General features: G+C 40.0%; 1 long non-coding RNA gene across 2 annotated transcripts in view; it reads right to left on the reverse strand.

Moving 5' to 3' along the window:
- The window catches only part of LOC124246149 (uncharacterized), a 51,887-nt gene that overhangs the window by 23,337 nt on the left and 12,670 nt on the right, over positions 1 to 15,880 (reverse strand). For both annotated transcript variants that reach the window (XR_006890399.1, XR_006890398.1), the window contains exons 2-3: positions 10,336 to 10,504; positions 9,253 to 9,342 (exon numbers count right to left, since the gene is read on the reverse strand). This is a non-coding gene — a long non-coding RNA (uncharacterized LOC124246149). The remainder of the gene's footprint in view (positions 1 to 9,252; positions 9,343 to 10,335; positions 10,505 to 15,880) is intronic.

The following is a 15,880-nucleotide window of genomic DNA, read 5'->3' on the forward strand; positions in this document are numbered from 1 at the left end:
CCCAAGTGTTAGGTTGTCTTTTCATTTTGTTGATGGTTTCCTTTGCTTTGTTGAAGCTTTTTAGTTTGATGTAGACTCATTTGTTCATTTTTTCTTTTGTTTCCCTTGCCCAGTCAGACATGGTGCTTGACAATATGCTGCTAAGACCAATGTCAAAGAGTGTACTGCCTATGTTTTCTTCTAGAAGCTTTATGGTTTCACGTCTTACATTCAAGTCTTTAATCCATTTTGAGTTGATTTTTGTGCATGGTGTAAGGTAATGGTCTATGTTCATTCTTTTGCATGTGGCTGTCCAGTTTTCCTAACACCATTTTTTGAAGAGACTCTCCTTTCTCCATCGTATGCTCTTGGCTGCCTTGTCAAATATTAGCTGTCCATAAATGTGTGGGTTTATTTCTGGGCTCTCGATTCTGTTCCATTGATCTGTGTGTCTGTTTTTGTGCCAGTACCATGCTGTTTTGCTTACTATGGCTTTGTATTATATTTTGAAATCAGGGAGTGTGATACCTCCAGCTTTGTTCTTTTTTCTCAGGAATCCTTTGGCTATTTGGGGTCTTTTGTTGTTCCATGTAAATTTTAGGATTCTTTGTTCTATTTCTGTGAAAAATGCTGTTGGAACTTTGATAGGGATTGCCTTGAATCTATAGATTTCTTTAGGAAGTATAGACATTTTGACAATGTTAATTCTTCCAACCCAACCGCACAGAATCACTTTTCATTTCTTTGTGTCTTCTTCAATTTGTTTCAACAATGTTTTATAGTTTTCGGTGTACAGATCTTTCACCTCTTTGATTAAATTTATTCCTAGGTATTTTATTCTTTTTGTTGCAATTGTAAATGGGATTGTATTCTTAATTTCTCTTTCTGCTACTTCATTGTTAATGTATAGAAATGCAACCGATTTTTGTATGTTGATTTTGTATCCTGCAACTTGACTGTATTCGTTCATTATTTCTAAATGTTTTTTAGTGGATTCTTTAGGGTTTTCTATATATAAAATCCTGTCGTCTCCAAAGAGTGACAGTTCCACTTCTTCTTTTCCAATGTGGATCCTTTTTATTTCTTTTTCTTGCCTGATTACTCTGGCTAGGAGTTCCAACACTATGTTAAATAAGAGTGGTGACAGTGGGCATCCTTGTCTGGTTCTTGTTCTTAGAGGGAAAGCTTTCAGTTTTTCTCTGTTGAGAATGATATTTGCTGTAGGTTTGTCATATATGGCCTTTATTATGTTGAGGTATTTTCCTTCTATACCCATTTTATTTAGAGGTTTTATCGCAAATGAATGCTGTATCTTGTCAAATGCTTTCTCTGCATCTATTGGGATGATTATGTGATTTTTATTCTTCATTTTGTTAATGTGGTGTATCACGTTGATAGATTTGCAGATGTTGAACCATCCCTGCATCCCTGGAATGAAACCCACTTGATCATGATGTATGATATTTTTAATGTATTGTTATATTTGATTTGCTATTATTTTGTTGAGGATTTTTGCATTGATGTTCATCAGTGATATTGGCCAGTAATTTTCTTTTTTTGTGTTGTTCTTGTCTGGTTTTTGTATCAGGATAATGTTGGATTCGTAGAATGACTTAGGAAGCCTCCTCTCCTCTTCAACTTTTTGGAAGAGTTTGAGAAGGACAGGTATTAAGTCTCCTTTGAATGTTTGGTAGAATTCACCAGGGAAGCCATCTGGTCCTGGACTTTTATTTTTTGGGAGGTTTTTGATTGCTGTTTCAAGCTCCTTACTGGTGATCGGTCTATTCAAATTCTCTACTTCTTCTTGGTCCAGTTGTGGAAGGTTGGATGTTTCTAAGAATTTATTCATTTCTTCTAGATTATCCAATTTGTTGGGGAACAGCTTTTCATAGTATTCTTTTATTATCGTTTGTATTTCTGAGGTGTCCGTTGTAATTTCTCCTCTTTAATTTCTGAATTTATTTATTTGAGCCTTCTCCATTTTTTTCTTGGTGAGTCTAGCTAAGGGTTTGTCAATTTTGATTATCTTTTCAAAGAACCACTACTTGGTTTCATTAATTTTTTCTATTGTTTTTTTAGTCTCTATTTCATTTATTTCTTCTCTGATTTTTATTATTTCCTTCCTTCTGCTGATTTTGGGCTTTGTTTCTTCCTCTTTTTCCAGTACCTTTAGATGCACTGTTAGATTGTTTATTTGGGATTTTTCTTCTTTGTTGAGGTAGGCCTGAATTGCTATAAACTTCCCTCTTAGAACCGCTTTTGCTGTATCCCGTAGATTTTGGCAAGTCGGATTTTCATTTTCATTTTTCTCCAGGAATTTTTTGATTTCTTCATTGACCCAATCATTGTTCAGTAGCATTTTGTTTAATCTCCACATTTTTGTGGCTTTTCTGATTTTATTCCTGTGGTTGATTTCTAGTTTCCTACCTTTTGTGGTCAGAAAAGATGCATGGTATTATTTCGATTTTCTTAAATTTATTGAGACTTGTTTTGTGGCCTAATATGTGATCAACCCAGGAGAATGTTCCATGTGCATTTGAAAAGAATGTGTATTCTGTGGTTTTTGGATGGAATGTTCTATGTATATCTACTAAGTCCACCTGGTGAAATGTGTCATTTAAGGCCAATGTTTCCTTATTGATCTTCTGTTTCGATGATCTATCCATTGGTGTAAGTGGAGGGTTAAAATCCCCAACTATTATTGTGTTACTGCCGATTTCTCCTTTTATGTCTGTTAATAATTGCTTTATATATTTAGGTGCTCCCATGTTGGCTGCATAGATATTTACAAGGGTTATATCTTCTTGTTGGATTGTTCCCTTTATCATTGTGTAGTGCCCTTCTTCGTCTCTTGTTACAGTTTTTGTTTTAAAGTCTATTTTGTCTGATATAAGTATTGCTACCCCCAATTTCTTTTCTTTGTCATTTGCATGGAATATCTTCTTCCATCCTTTCACTTTCACTTTGCAAGTGTCTTTAGGTCTGAAGTGTGTCTCTTGTATGCAGCATATATATGGGTCTTGTTTTTTTAATCCAATTGGCCACCCTTTGGCATTTGATTGGAGCATTGAGTCTATTGACATTTAAATTAGCTATTGATAAATATGAATATGTTGTCATTTTGTTACTTTTTTTCTGGGTGTTTTAGTAGATCTTCTCTGTTCCTTTCTTTTCCTCTTGCTCTCTTCCCTTGTGGTTTGATGGCTTTCTTTAGTAATGTGTTTGATTTCTTTTGTCTTATTTATTTGCTTACTTATTATAGGTTTCTGATTTGTGATTACCATGAGGATTCTATATAATATTCTATGTATATAATAGTCTATATTGAGTTGATAGACTCTTTAGCTTGACCTCTTTCTGAAAGCTCTACTTTTTCACTCCCCTCCTCCCACATGTTTTTGAAATCATATCTAAACTCTTGTTTTGTGTGTCTCTATCCATTACCCTCTTATTATTGAAATAGGTAATTTTAGTACTTTTGTATTTTAATCTTCATATTATCTTCACAGGTGGTTGATCTGCTACCTATACTATATTTTTACCTTTAACAGTGATTTTACTGCCTGATTTTTTGGGGGAGGTTTATTTTTTTTTGATAATTTTTTTTATCCCTATTTGTGGTCATTCCTTTCCCACTTGAATAAGTCCCTTCAGCATTTCTTGTAGAACTGGTTTCTTGGTGATAAACTCCTTTAATTTTTGCTTTTCTGGGAAAATCTTTATCTCTCCTTATATTCTGAATGACAACCTTGATGGATAGAGTATTCTTGGCTGTAGGTTTTTTCCTTTTAGCACTTTAAATATGTCATGTCATTCTCTTCTCACCTGTAGGGTTCGGCTGAGAAGTCTGCTGATAGCCTTATGGGCTTTCCTTTGTATTTCACTTGTTTTCTTTCTCTTGCTGCTTTTAGGATTCCGTCTTTATCTTTAAATTTGTACATTTTAATTATAATGTGTCTCGGTGTGGGCCTCTTTTGGCTTATCTTGTTTGGAGCTCTCTGTGCTTCTTGTACTTGGATGTCTGTTTCCTTCCTTAGCTTAGGAATGTTTTCAGCTATTATTTCTTCAAATAAATTTTCTGCCTGTTTGTCCCTCTCTTCTCCTTCTGGGACACCTATAATATGAATGTTAGTGAGCTTGATGTTGTCCCAGAGTTCCCTTAGACTGTTCTCATTCCTTTTAGGTCTTTTTCCTTTTATCTGTTCAGCGTGGGTGATTTCCTCTAGCCTTTTGTCTAGCTCGCTGATCTGTTCTTCTGTATCCTTTACTCTGCTATTGAGTCCCTCTAGCGACTTCTTCATTTCCAGTATTGTATTCGTCACTTCTGATTGGTTCTTCTTTATATATTCCAGTTCTTTGTTGATGAGCTCACTGTGTTCATTCAGTCTTCTCCCAATATCTGTCGGCATCCTCATGAGTTTTCGTTTGAACACTTTGTCAGGTAGGTCGCTTATTTCTGTTTCATTTAGTCCTGTTTCTGGGGTTTTGTCCTTTTCCCTTGCTTGGAATGTATTCCTTTGTCTGCTAATTATGCCTCTTTCTCTGTGCTTATATCTATGTATTAGGTGAGTCGGCTATGTCTCCTGATCTTGAAGAAGTTGCCTTATGTAAGAGATGCCTTTTGAGGCCCAGCAGTGTGCTTCCCTCTTGTCACCAGTCCAAATGATCCAGGAGTGACACCTTTGTGGGCTACTTGTGTCCTTCTGCTGTGGCAGGGTTGCTCTTAATGCAGGTGCCCAGGGAGTCTACTTTTTCCTTCTCTGGCCAGCTGTTTGTAAATTTGGTTTGGGGAGCCTCTGCACCTTTGGCTACACACCATCAACACAGTCCTGGGCCGTGCACACTTTCCAATCCCCTGGAGTGTACCCTGATGCCCCACTGTAGAGGCCCCCACCTCTCCAACAATGCCCTCCACAGTTCACCTGGTCCTCACACAGGCCCTGTCCCACAGAGATGGACACACTCCCCTGCCTGTAGAAGATCAAGGCACCCAGTCAATTCAGGCCGACAAGTAACCTGAGGGCTTGCTGTTGGGCAGGGCTGGTGCCTAGGGCTGGCTGCCTGCCTTGGCTGAACTGAATTAAATCTGCACTCTAGTGGGTGTGGCAGACCCCTGGGCTAACAGGCCAGGGGGAGAATTTCAATGGTGTCTGGCATGTTCTGTGTCAGCACACCTGGACTAGGTCAGAAAAATGGCCACCACCAATGTCTCAGTCTCCAGAGAGGTCTCTCCTCTCACTGAGATGCACCCAGAGTCCACCAGGTGAGTCTCTTTTCACCAAAGGACTGTCAGCCTTCTCTCTGGTGAGTTTAGGTTGCTGAGACAGGTGAGTTTGTGTGTGGGCCCTTTAAGACCTGGGTCTTTTCAGCTCTCATCTGATAGCTTTTATTGGGGTACCCCTGCTACAGTTAATAGCCAGCAAAGTCAGATAGTAAGACCTTTGTCTCAGTTGTGCTGAGTCTGAAGGATGCTTATAGCCATATTGGCCCCCACTCCAGAGCTCACTCCTCCAGGGAGGGCTGCATACCTTAGGGTGGCTCCTGCCAGGCCATCTTAGAAACTCCACTGCTCCTGAAGGTGGTTTTATTCTCTCCAGAAGGAATTTCTGCCTCTTCTGCCTTATTCAAGACTGTCCCTTGTTGTGGGGGTTCTTTTTATCCAGTTTTCAGTTTTCTATCCAGGGTAATTTATCCAAAAATACTTGTAAGCTGGTTGTGTTCATGGGAGGAGATGAGTTCAGAGTCTGCTTACGCCACCATCTTTACAAGATCCCTTATATCTTTTTTTTGACAAATAAAAAATCATACATATTTAACGTGTGCAATGTGATGTTTTGTTATATGTATACATTGTGAGATGATCACGAACATCAAACTAGTTAACATATTCATCACCTCCCATATTTACCACTTTCTGTGTGTGTTTGGTGAGCATACTTGAGATCTACTCTCTTAGCAGAATTCAGGTATACAATACATTATTATTAACTATAGTCACCATCCTGTACATTAGGTCTCCAGAACTTATTCATCCTAGATCTGAAAGTTTGTAGTCTTTGATCAATATTTCCTCTTTTCCCCCATTCCTAGCCCCTAGTAACCACTGTTCTACTCTCTGTTAGTGTAGTTTAACTTTTATTTATTTATTTTTAGTTTCCACATATAAGTGAGAGCATGTGACGTTAATCTTTCCATGTCTGGCTTATTTCATTTTGCATGATATTCTGAAGGTACTGGGTTTATGTCCAACAGAAATGAAATCACTATCTGAAAGAGACATCTGCACTTCTGAGTTTATTGCAGCATTATTCACAGTGCACAAGACATGGAAACAAACTAAGCGTCTGTTGACAGATGACTGAATAAAGAAAATGTGGTATATATACACATGGAATATTATGCAGCCAACAAAAGAAGGAAATTCTGCCTGTCCTTTCAAAGGCAGCTTTGCAGTCACTCACGAGGTGAACACAGAGCTGTGATTCAGCAGACCTGAGTTCTAGCTCAAGTTGTGAAAGATGTAAAAGTGCTCGACGGTCCCGAGGCCAGCACCTCGCTCAGTCAGAGTTGAATGTCCAGGTCCTTATTTTATCAGTGTGCACTTCTTGCTTTAGGAGACACCTAGTAAACAATGCAAATATTCCTATAGTCATATTAAAACAGTATTTTATTAAGGTCTTTCTTCTGTTTTGCAAACTAGGAATGGGAGGTGGATTTTATCTTATGTCGTTTTCATATCTCTGGAATTGATTGTGAGACTTTGGCATTTTCTTCGAGTCACATATTAGACTTACTTCCATTTGTATTATTATTTAGAAGATGTCCAGCATATTTTACCATGGGAGATGCAAGCAGTCTACTTCTGTAGCTGTTCTCAGATTAATGTGCTGAGGGGTGTTACAACATGAACATGCAAGTCTAATGAGAAAGAGATGGCCAGAAAGCTTTAGATGTCCTTGAGAAAAATAAAAGACACTTATGTCTACCTGGCTTTCTCTGCTGTCCTCCTCTCACCTGGAGGAGGCTGTCCTGCCCACAGGCAGTGGGGTCTAGAAAGTAGCTCTGACCACCTGTGTCCTTCAAAGGAGTCGACCCTCCCCCACAACCACCCCCTGCCAGGTGAGGACAGACACTAACACTGCCTTTGCTCACACTGTTACGAACCGCATTCAGAACCAGGATACTAGGCACACAAACACGGCAGTGTCACCCTCTGACAGGGATTTCAGGTGCCTCTGAGGAGGTGAAGTGTGCCACCCTGATTATCAGGCATTACTTCATAACTGAGCGACCTGATTCAGGGCCCCGGTTTTCACTCACTTCTCACATCAGCCTCCCTGACACTCAGGGCTTCCCTAGCAGCTGACCCCTCCCCAGCATTCCTCCCGCTCCCTGCTGCCCAGAAAGCACACGCCCTCAATGCCACACACAGAGCACATGTTGGTCCACACAAAATAACTCAGGAGGTGAGAGATGTAGAGGCAGCCTCTGGAGCCAACGCTGGGCCACCATTCCCAGTTGGTGGTGTCTTGTTAGAAAGAACAGGGCATCATCAGTCATCTGTCATCTGATCTCTTCATTCATGAAGTTTGGGCTCAAGGATTAAAATCACACCCCATTTCCACCTAAGTAAGGAATTTTGTGTCCTCCCACTTTACCTGCAGTGGTAGACGTTAGAATTATTTGTGTCACTCAGAGACACACAGTACAGAAACAGTTAACACATCATGTGTGGTATCAAAATTTCATGTTCTAGGGAGAAAGGGTAAGATGAAGGACAAAAGTTTAAAGGACCTCCATAATGGGAACAATAATGACAGAAGGTTGAGTAACACTGCATACACCCAGCGACCTGTTATCTAGACGATGGGCCAGCAAGGCTTGGAGACTGGTCACTTTACACTCCCCCATGGGTGCTCACAAAACAACCCTCTTGGTGATGAGGATGATGAGGATGATGGTGGTGGTCGAAGTGAAATCCTTCACCTGGAACCAAGATACCTGGGTACGTGGACTACATGAATTGACTGTTTTTTTTAAAGCGGTGGAAAGACAGGGGCCAAGTCAGAAGAAGAGGTGTTCCCTCTGTTCAGATGAGCTGAAGGGTAGAATATCAATGCTGATTAAACTCACGTAAGCATGTGGTACTCTAAATTGTATCTCCTTTATCTTAACATGTATTTGAGTAATCTATTATTAAATCCATAGTTTGCATCAGGGCATAAGATATTAGGAGAGGTTAGGCATATTGGGAAAACCTGCTCAGTAATCTGCATTTCACTAAAGCTTTTCTCATTGTGTCTTGAAGCCACCAGGGCTTCAAATGTCCTAATCTCTTTCAGAGATTATAATCTCTTATATTTTTTAATATAATAAGCTGTATTACTTTTAAATTATAGTATTGAAAAATTTCAAACACTTTATGGCAAAATAAATCATTAAAGTTTGTCTGATGAGGCAAGAGTAATATTTGCAAATCATATAGGGCTAATTCTCATATGAAATATTCCCAGTAACAAATATGGGGAGATGGTCTAATGACGATGTGGTAGTTAGCGTCTAAGACGACCCCAAGGATCTCGGCCTGCCACTGTTCACTTCCTTGTGTAATCTGTCCCATTCCATGTGGGATGGAGTTAGTGACTTGCTTCTAACACCCAGAATATATGAGAAGAGATGGGATGTCACTTCTGAGATTAGGTGACAAAGAGGTTGTGTCTTCCTCGTTGGGCACCTTCTCATGTTCACTCTGAGAGAAGCCAGCTGCGATGTAGTGAGTTACCTATGTAACAAGGAACCCATGTCTCTGGCCAGGCCCAGTGAGGCCCTGAGGCCGGGCCAACAGCCATGCGAATGAGCTGGGAAGAGGAGCCTCCTGTCGAGCCTTGAGGTGACTGTAGCCCCTCCCTCTGCCTTGACTGCAGTCTTGTGAGAGACCCTGAGGCAGAGATGCCCTTCTAAGCCACTTCCTTATTCCTGACCCCAATAAACAGTGTTGTAATACGTGTTTGTTGGTTTAGAGCAGGGAAACATTTTGGTAATTTGTTATTTAGCAATAAATAATACATATACACACAGAAAATTCATGTAAAGAGCAATGTACATGCCCAAGAAACATTTGAAAACACGTGAATGAATGAAATGCAAATGAAAGCCTGGAGAGATGCTATTTTTGATGGAAAAAAGGCCAGTTGCAGAACAATGTAGGTGGTCGATACATAAAATCCCATAGAAAAGCACAACCCCTGACCTCAGGGAGTCATGGAGACTCACCTTTCCTGAATGCTGGTACTTTTTCAATCTTGCATATTTCCCACAACATTCCTGGGAGTTAGATGGTATGATTTTCTTTCCATTTTGCAGCTAGAAAAAAAGAAAATGTGCAGAGGTTAAGTAACGTGGCTGGGGGTCATCCTGCTACTAAGACAAAAAGCAGAGACTGCCACCTCCTATGTCCATGCTCAGGCTGTATGATGCTCAGCCGCACTTCACACCAAAATCAAGAAAATCTTGCTTCCTGCTAACCTATTTCACTTCTGAAATCTGTATCCTTACCTCTGAAGCCAGGCTACTAGTCCTGCCTGTGTTTCTGCAAGTCACTGAAATTCGTTGGACCTCAATTTCCTATTCTGCAAAAATGAGGGTATGCATTTAGTTCAGTGTTTTTAAAAGTGGCATGCCCGCACAACTTCTATGATAAGGAATATGCACTCTAACAGAGGGACAGGTGTCATGCTGAGGATCTAGACTTGAAGGAGCCAGCCCCAAGTACATACATACAGAATGGGAGTGCACAGGCTTTTTCATGGACATCGACAAGTCAACCTGGAAAGAGGTTGTACTGACTGACATTCCCACCAGCAATATCACAGAGTGTAGGCTTCCCCACAAGCTCACACACACTGGGTTACTATTGTGTAACTAAATACTCTTATTGTCATCATATTTAACTGGATATTGAGGAAACTTTTTAAATTTCCCTAGTACACAAAATACTGTTTAATCATCAATCGTCATTATTTTTTACTGCAGTAAGGTCTGGTTACATATGCAGACGAGCAAACAATGAGCAATGGGCAGATGAGCCTGCTGGTTCTCCTGGTGCTACGGCATGCATGTAGGCTCCAGGTTGTGCATGTGTATATGTGTGGCCTCTGGGGGTTCCTAAGAACAGATCGTATGCCTGGAAGATTATGAATGTCTCTCTGTGAATATATGTTGAATTCAAGTTTAGCAAGGAGCCAGATCTACACTTTGTTAAGACTCTGAATGGAACAAGAGCTAGACAACAACATGCTTCTGAGCAGACTGCACTCCTGTTCACAGAATGGAAAGCAAGTATGTCTGTGAACTCACCGGCTTAAGTCAGAGTTGGATCCCTCCAGGATGTAAGGTGTGGCGGTCTGCCTAAATCTGCTTCTGAACACTGATGTTGAGGGCTTGCAGCCATCAGTTGCAGAGTCCCAAGAAGCTGCATCCTCTCAGCCACCCAACACCATTGGGTAAGTCAACTGCATGAGGAGCTCTGCACAGGGACATAAAAATCCATGAATTCCCAGCACATGCCTGACACATTTTGCATCCATCTATCCATCCATTCCCTCATACAGTTAAGAGGCGTTAATACCTAACTCTACACCATCCCTTTGGTAAAGTTTTAGGCTTCTCCAGAATGGAAACAAGGAAGTAAAGTGTGGAAAGAGTGGTGTGGTAAATTCAGATGTTAAATCTAAGAAGAGATGGCTCCTTCCCATTAAGATTTCAACCTGCTCACACCTCTTATAATTGATGATTTTAGAACATAATTTAATGACCTGGACCCTTCTCCACGTCTCTAGTTACTGTCCTCTTCACATGCATTCTCCCCTTTGTATCTATGAGGAATTCTCAATACTCAACTCACATCCCCCTGCACCTCCCCTCCAACTCAGTCTGCATCCCTCATCTAACGTGTTTCCCCACACTGCCACTGAAATTAACCTTCACAAGGTCAACATCTACCTCTTTGTCACATTTATAGATCATGAGTGTAGAAATGAATGTTCAAATGGAGACAAAAGTTTCCTTCTCTAAGATAGAATTCATTTATTTGTGTACAGACAAGGATTATATTACAATGCTATCAGTTACCTAAATGTTAGGGTTGTAAAATATTTTCCATAGAGTCAAAGTCAGATAATAGAGAAGAGTGTGCTATAGACAATGGGCTTCAAATGAAGCACAAATTTTTCTCTACATTCCATACTTTGGCTTCATCATAAGGGATTTTGCTAATAGGTTTACTGAATGGTAGCAATATTTTTTCATGGTCCTTTCAACAACCTTTTTCTTATTTGTTTTTATTTCTTTCTCAAGGGATTTCTAAGCATGCAATGAAATCACCTGAAATTATCATGTTATTTTATACTGTATCATAGTTCAATGTATTGTCTAAAAACATTGCACATTGTCTAATATATCATAATTAGGCAATGTAATAGTGCTTACTATGGTCTAATGTTTGTGTCCCAACCAAAATGCATATACTGAAACCTAACCCTCAATTAATGATATTAGGTAGTGGGGCCTTTACAAAGTGATCAGGTCATGAGGGCAGAGTCTTCATGATGGGATTAGTGCCCTTATAAAAAAGGTCCCAGAGACCTTGCTTGTTCCTTCCAACATGTGAGGACACAGGGAGAAACTGGAGCCTGCAACCAAGAAAAAGGGCCTTCACCAGAACTCTCCCCTTTTGGCACCCTGAGCTTGGACTTTCAGACTCCAGAACTGTGAGAAATAAATATTTATTGCTATAAGCCACCTAGTCTGTGGTATTTTGTTATAGCAGCTCAAATGGACTAAGACAGTGCTGAAATACAATGCTGATATTAGGGAACTCTTTTGTAGGTTTCTGATTCTTAAATCAAAATACTTACACTGCACCACAGAAACCACAGTGCTGGACGTTCTTTTGGGATGTGTCCATTCAGTAAAATAGTCCAAACTATATAATAAATACACATGAATCCAAGATAATATAAATAAATGTTTGAATTAATAATGAAATGGGTGAGAGGAATCAAATTGTCTTTATGAACAGTTCCAAATAATATATGTAGATAGGATCCCTCCATGAGGTCTACGATGATTCATTTTATGTGTCCACTTGACTGGGCCATGGGATGCCCAGATATCTGGTTAAAGATTACTTCTGGGTGTTCTGTGAGGGTGTTGCTGGATGAGATTAGCATTTGAGTTGGTAGGTTGAGTAAAGCAGATCACGTTCCCCAATGTGGGTAGGCATCGTCCAATCCATTGAGGGCCCGAATAGATAGAACAGAAAGGTGGAGAAACATAGAATTTGCACTCTCTGTCTGATTGCTGAAGTGGACATTGGTTTTCTCTTGCCCTGAGACTGGGACTTACACCAGTGGTCCTTGGGTTCTCAGGAGTGTGGACTTGGACTAGAACTACACCATCAGCTTTTCTGGGTCTCTAGCTTGTAGACAGCAGATCACGAGACTTTTCATCCTCCAAAATGGCATGAGCTAATTCCTCATAATCAATCAATCTCTTTCTCTCTCTCTCTCTCCTCCTATACATATATATATTACAGGGAAAATTTAATGCTTCACTTCTAAGGAATAGAGTAGGCCAATGGAAAATAGGTACTGTACACTAGAGAAACTCAGCAAACACCACCTTAACCCAACGATGAAGGTCAACATCTCCAGTGACATCATGTGGATATCATGTCCTCTCAGCTAGGTTGTGACAAGAAGGGCACTGCAGCTCTGTGGTATTCTTTCTGGAAACCAATAATCCTAGTTTAATCATGAGAATAACAACAAACTAAACCTGTTTCCTCAAGACTGTGAGGGTCATGAAAACAGTCTGGCAGTTCCTCAAATGGTTAAACACAGAGTTACTATATGACCCAGAAATTGTACTCCTAGGTACATACCCAAGAGAAATGAAAACACATATCTACACAAAAACTTATAAACGAATACACATATATCATCATCATTCATAAAAGCGAAAAAGTGGAAACAACCCAAATGATCATCAATAGATGAATAGCTAAACAAAATGTGGCATATCCACACAATAGAATATTTTTCAGTTATATAAATTAATGAACTACGGATAGATGATAAAACATGCATGAACTTCAAAAACGTTATGCAAAGTGAAAGAAGTCAAATATCTCAAAGCCCACATATTGTATGATTCTATTTACATGAAATGTCCAGAATAGGCAAATCCATAGAGACAGATAACATATCAGTAGTTTCTTGTGTTGAAGGTAAGTGCAAGACATAATGGCATTCAAGTACAATGGGACTTTTGGGTGATGGAAACGTCAAAAGCTCAATTATCGTGATTATTGCAAAGTCCACATATTCTTTAAAAATCATCAAACTGTACTCTTAAAATGTGTGAATTTTATTGTCTAAGTTATATTCCAATAAAGTTGTCTACAACATGAAGTTGCCCTGGTCTTCTATTGTACCACAGTGACTATCAGTCTTTTTAATAAAAATGGTCTTGACACACGTGTTTTATATAAACACAAATTTATATAAAACCATGGCTGTATCCCAGGCTTGCTGACTCTATGTCCTGTGTTCCTAAAAGCAATGACCTTCCCCCACACATGCTACTGCAGGTTGCACTTGTGTGTAAAGTCTGATTTACTTCTGATCACTTCTACATCTTCCGACTGTGGCATGGTTTGAGTGGCTCCACAACAGGGTAGAGGGCCTGGCCTGTGTGACATGATGTCAGCATTACTACTTACTTCACTCCTCTGTGGCCTCTATCACATGACTCCACTTTGGGGAGACTACACTGGAACTACCTTTCTGGGTGTCAGTACAGCAGGACTTCTCAAAGGGTCAATAGGTGCACACTCTTTACACTGACAATTCCCCTGTTAGAAGTTTATCTTCAGGATGTAGTTAAGGGTGTTAATAAGGATTTGGTTATAAGGATTGCTGTCCTGATAACTCCCTACCTTCACTTCTGGGCCTGAATTTAGGAAAGGAGGACAAATGGGAAGCAATGCCATGAAGGGACAGAAGGAAGACGAGGGAAATGTAGTTGTCAGTGCACACACACATGCACACACACTGATACTACACACACTCATACACTGAATCATTGACCAGGTTCTGTTATTACAACGCTAGAATTCTCCCGAGATAGTTTCTGAGCTAAAAGAAGACACATTCAGCTCTCCAGTGAAAATAGCCACACGAAGTGTACCCTTCAGCAGTGTACAGACACTGAAAAGATGCCATTCACACAGTGCTGATAATAGGGAACATAAGAAACACTCTGAACGCCAAATAACAAGGGGTTGTGAGACTTGATCACGTCACATCCACAGGATGGAATTCTAGTCAGACATTTAAAAAAGAGTTATAATGATGAGAGATAATTTGTTGCCTATTAGCAGTGATTCACATTATTTCCAACGTGTAGAGAAACAGACACTTTGATACCATATTCTTAGGAATATACATTAGTAATAGCATCCTGAATGTATTGTGTTAACACAAACTTTTCTAGACTTCATGGTTTTGAAAGAATAGTTTCAGGAACTTAATATAACGAGAAACTTACAAAGATATTTGCATATATATGAGCAAAGGTGTTTAGTATAGTATTATTTGTAAGAAAAAATGGTAAAGGAATGAAATTTTTATCATTAGGATGCAGGTGAAGTAAATTGTGAGGTTTCTAGACAATGAAACGCCCAGATGATGTAAAAAAATAAAAAACTAAAATTTTGTTGTAAATTAAAATGTTGTCATAGACATACATTTACATGGAAAGATGGCGATAATAAGGGTAAAAGTGTGTCACGAAGATCATAAATGGTACGGATCCATTTTTGCTTATATGGGTCTCTAGATATTTATCCAGAGGTCTCAAAGAATAAAAGTAAAAAATATTTTTGTTCCTTTTACATACAGGTTTCTCTTCAGCATGGAAAGAGGTTGTCAGTGACCCTGTACAATGACAATGGCCCAGACCTCAGAAAGCTCTGTCTGGTGGGTTTGGGTCACAGCCTCTCCTTCCCACCTTCCTGCTCCGCGATGTGGAGGCTGCAGTTCAGGCTTCTGTAACAAGGCGGCACCAACGTACCACCATCATTAACCTAAGAACTGCCTGGAAGGGATAAAAAAAATACAATATCATCCCTTAAAACTCAGCCTGTGAACCTATTCAGAAAAACTCTAATTCTGTCTGAAAATGCTGATGGGGTAAAAGAAAACTGAAAACATACACTCCAAGGCCTGCACACGATGAAACATCAAGTGGCAGTAGTGCACCTTGGCAGTGGGTGGCACGTAGGCAACGAGCAGTGCAGGGCAGGCAGGAGGTGACAGGGAAGATGGGGCGTTGCAGTGGAGTCTGGGCAGCTCTGTCCAGTGTTGTGGACAGGGGATGACAGAAAAGGTGTGGGAGAATGACTGGGCAACCTGTACAAGGATGAGGTAATGGAGGGTGAACACCACACTTCCTGGGAGGGATGCCCGCTACAGCGTGGACATATCAACCTACACTGATGAGGGAAGAGAGAACTCAATGAACGCAATGTAGATTTGGGGTCAACAGCAGATAGAATTGCTTTAATATACATGTCAATTTTCCGGACAGAATTGGTATCTTAGTAAACAAACTGTTAGATGACATTTATTATTATTGACAAAATGTCCTCTTATTCCCTGAACAAGAAAAATGGAGATGGATGCAATCTGGTGTCCAGGTGTAGGATGTCAGTTGTGAGAGTCTCAGACGAGGGGCTCAGCAAGAGGGAGGGAGGGATGGAGCTTGGGATTTTGGTTTAGTGGTTTCAGAGTTTTCTAGGATTTTCCACCAAGTGGCTGTAATCTGTCTGTATCTTTCA

The sequence above is a fragment of the Equus quagga genome, chromosome 10 (genome assembly GCF_021613505.1).
Source record: "Equus quagga isolate Etosha38 chromosome 10, UCLA_HA_Equagga_1.0, whole genome shotgun sequence".
Taxonomy (NCBI): Eukaryota; Metazoa; Chordata; class Mammalia; order Perissodactyla; family Equidae; genus Equus; species Equus quagga.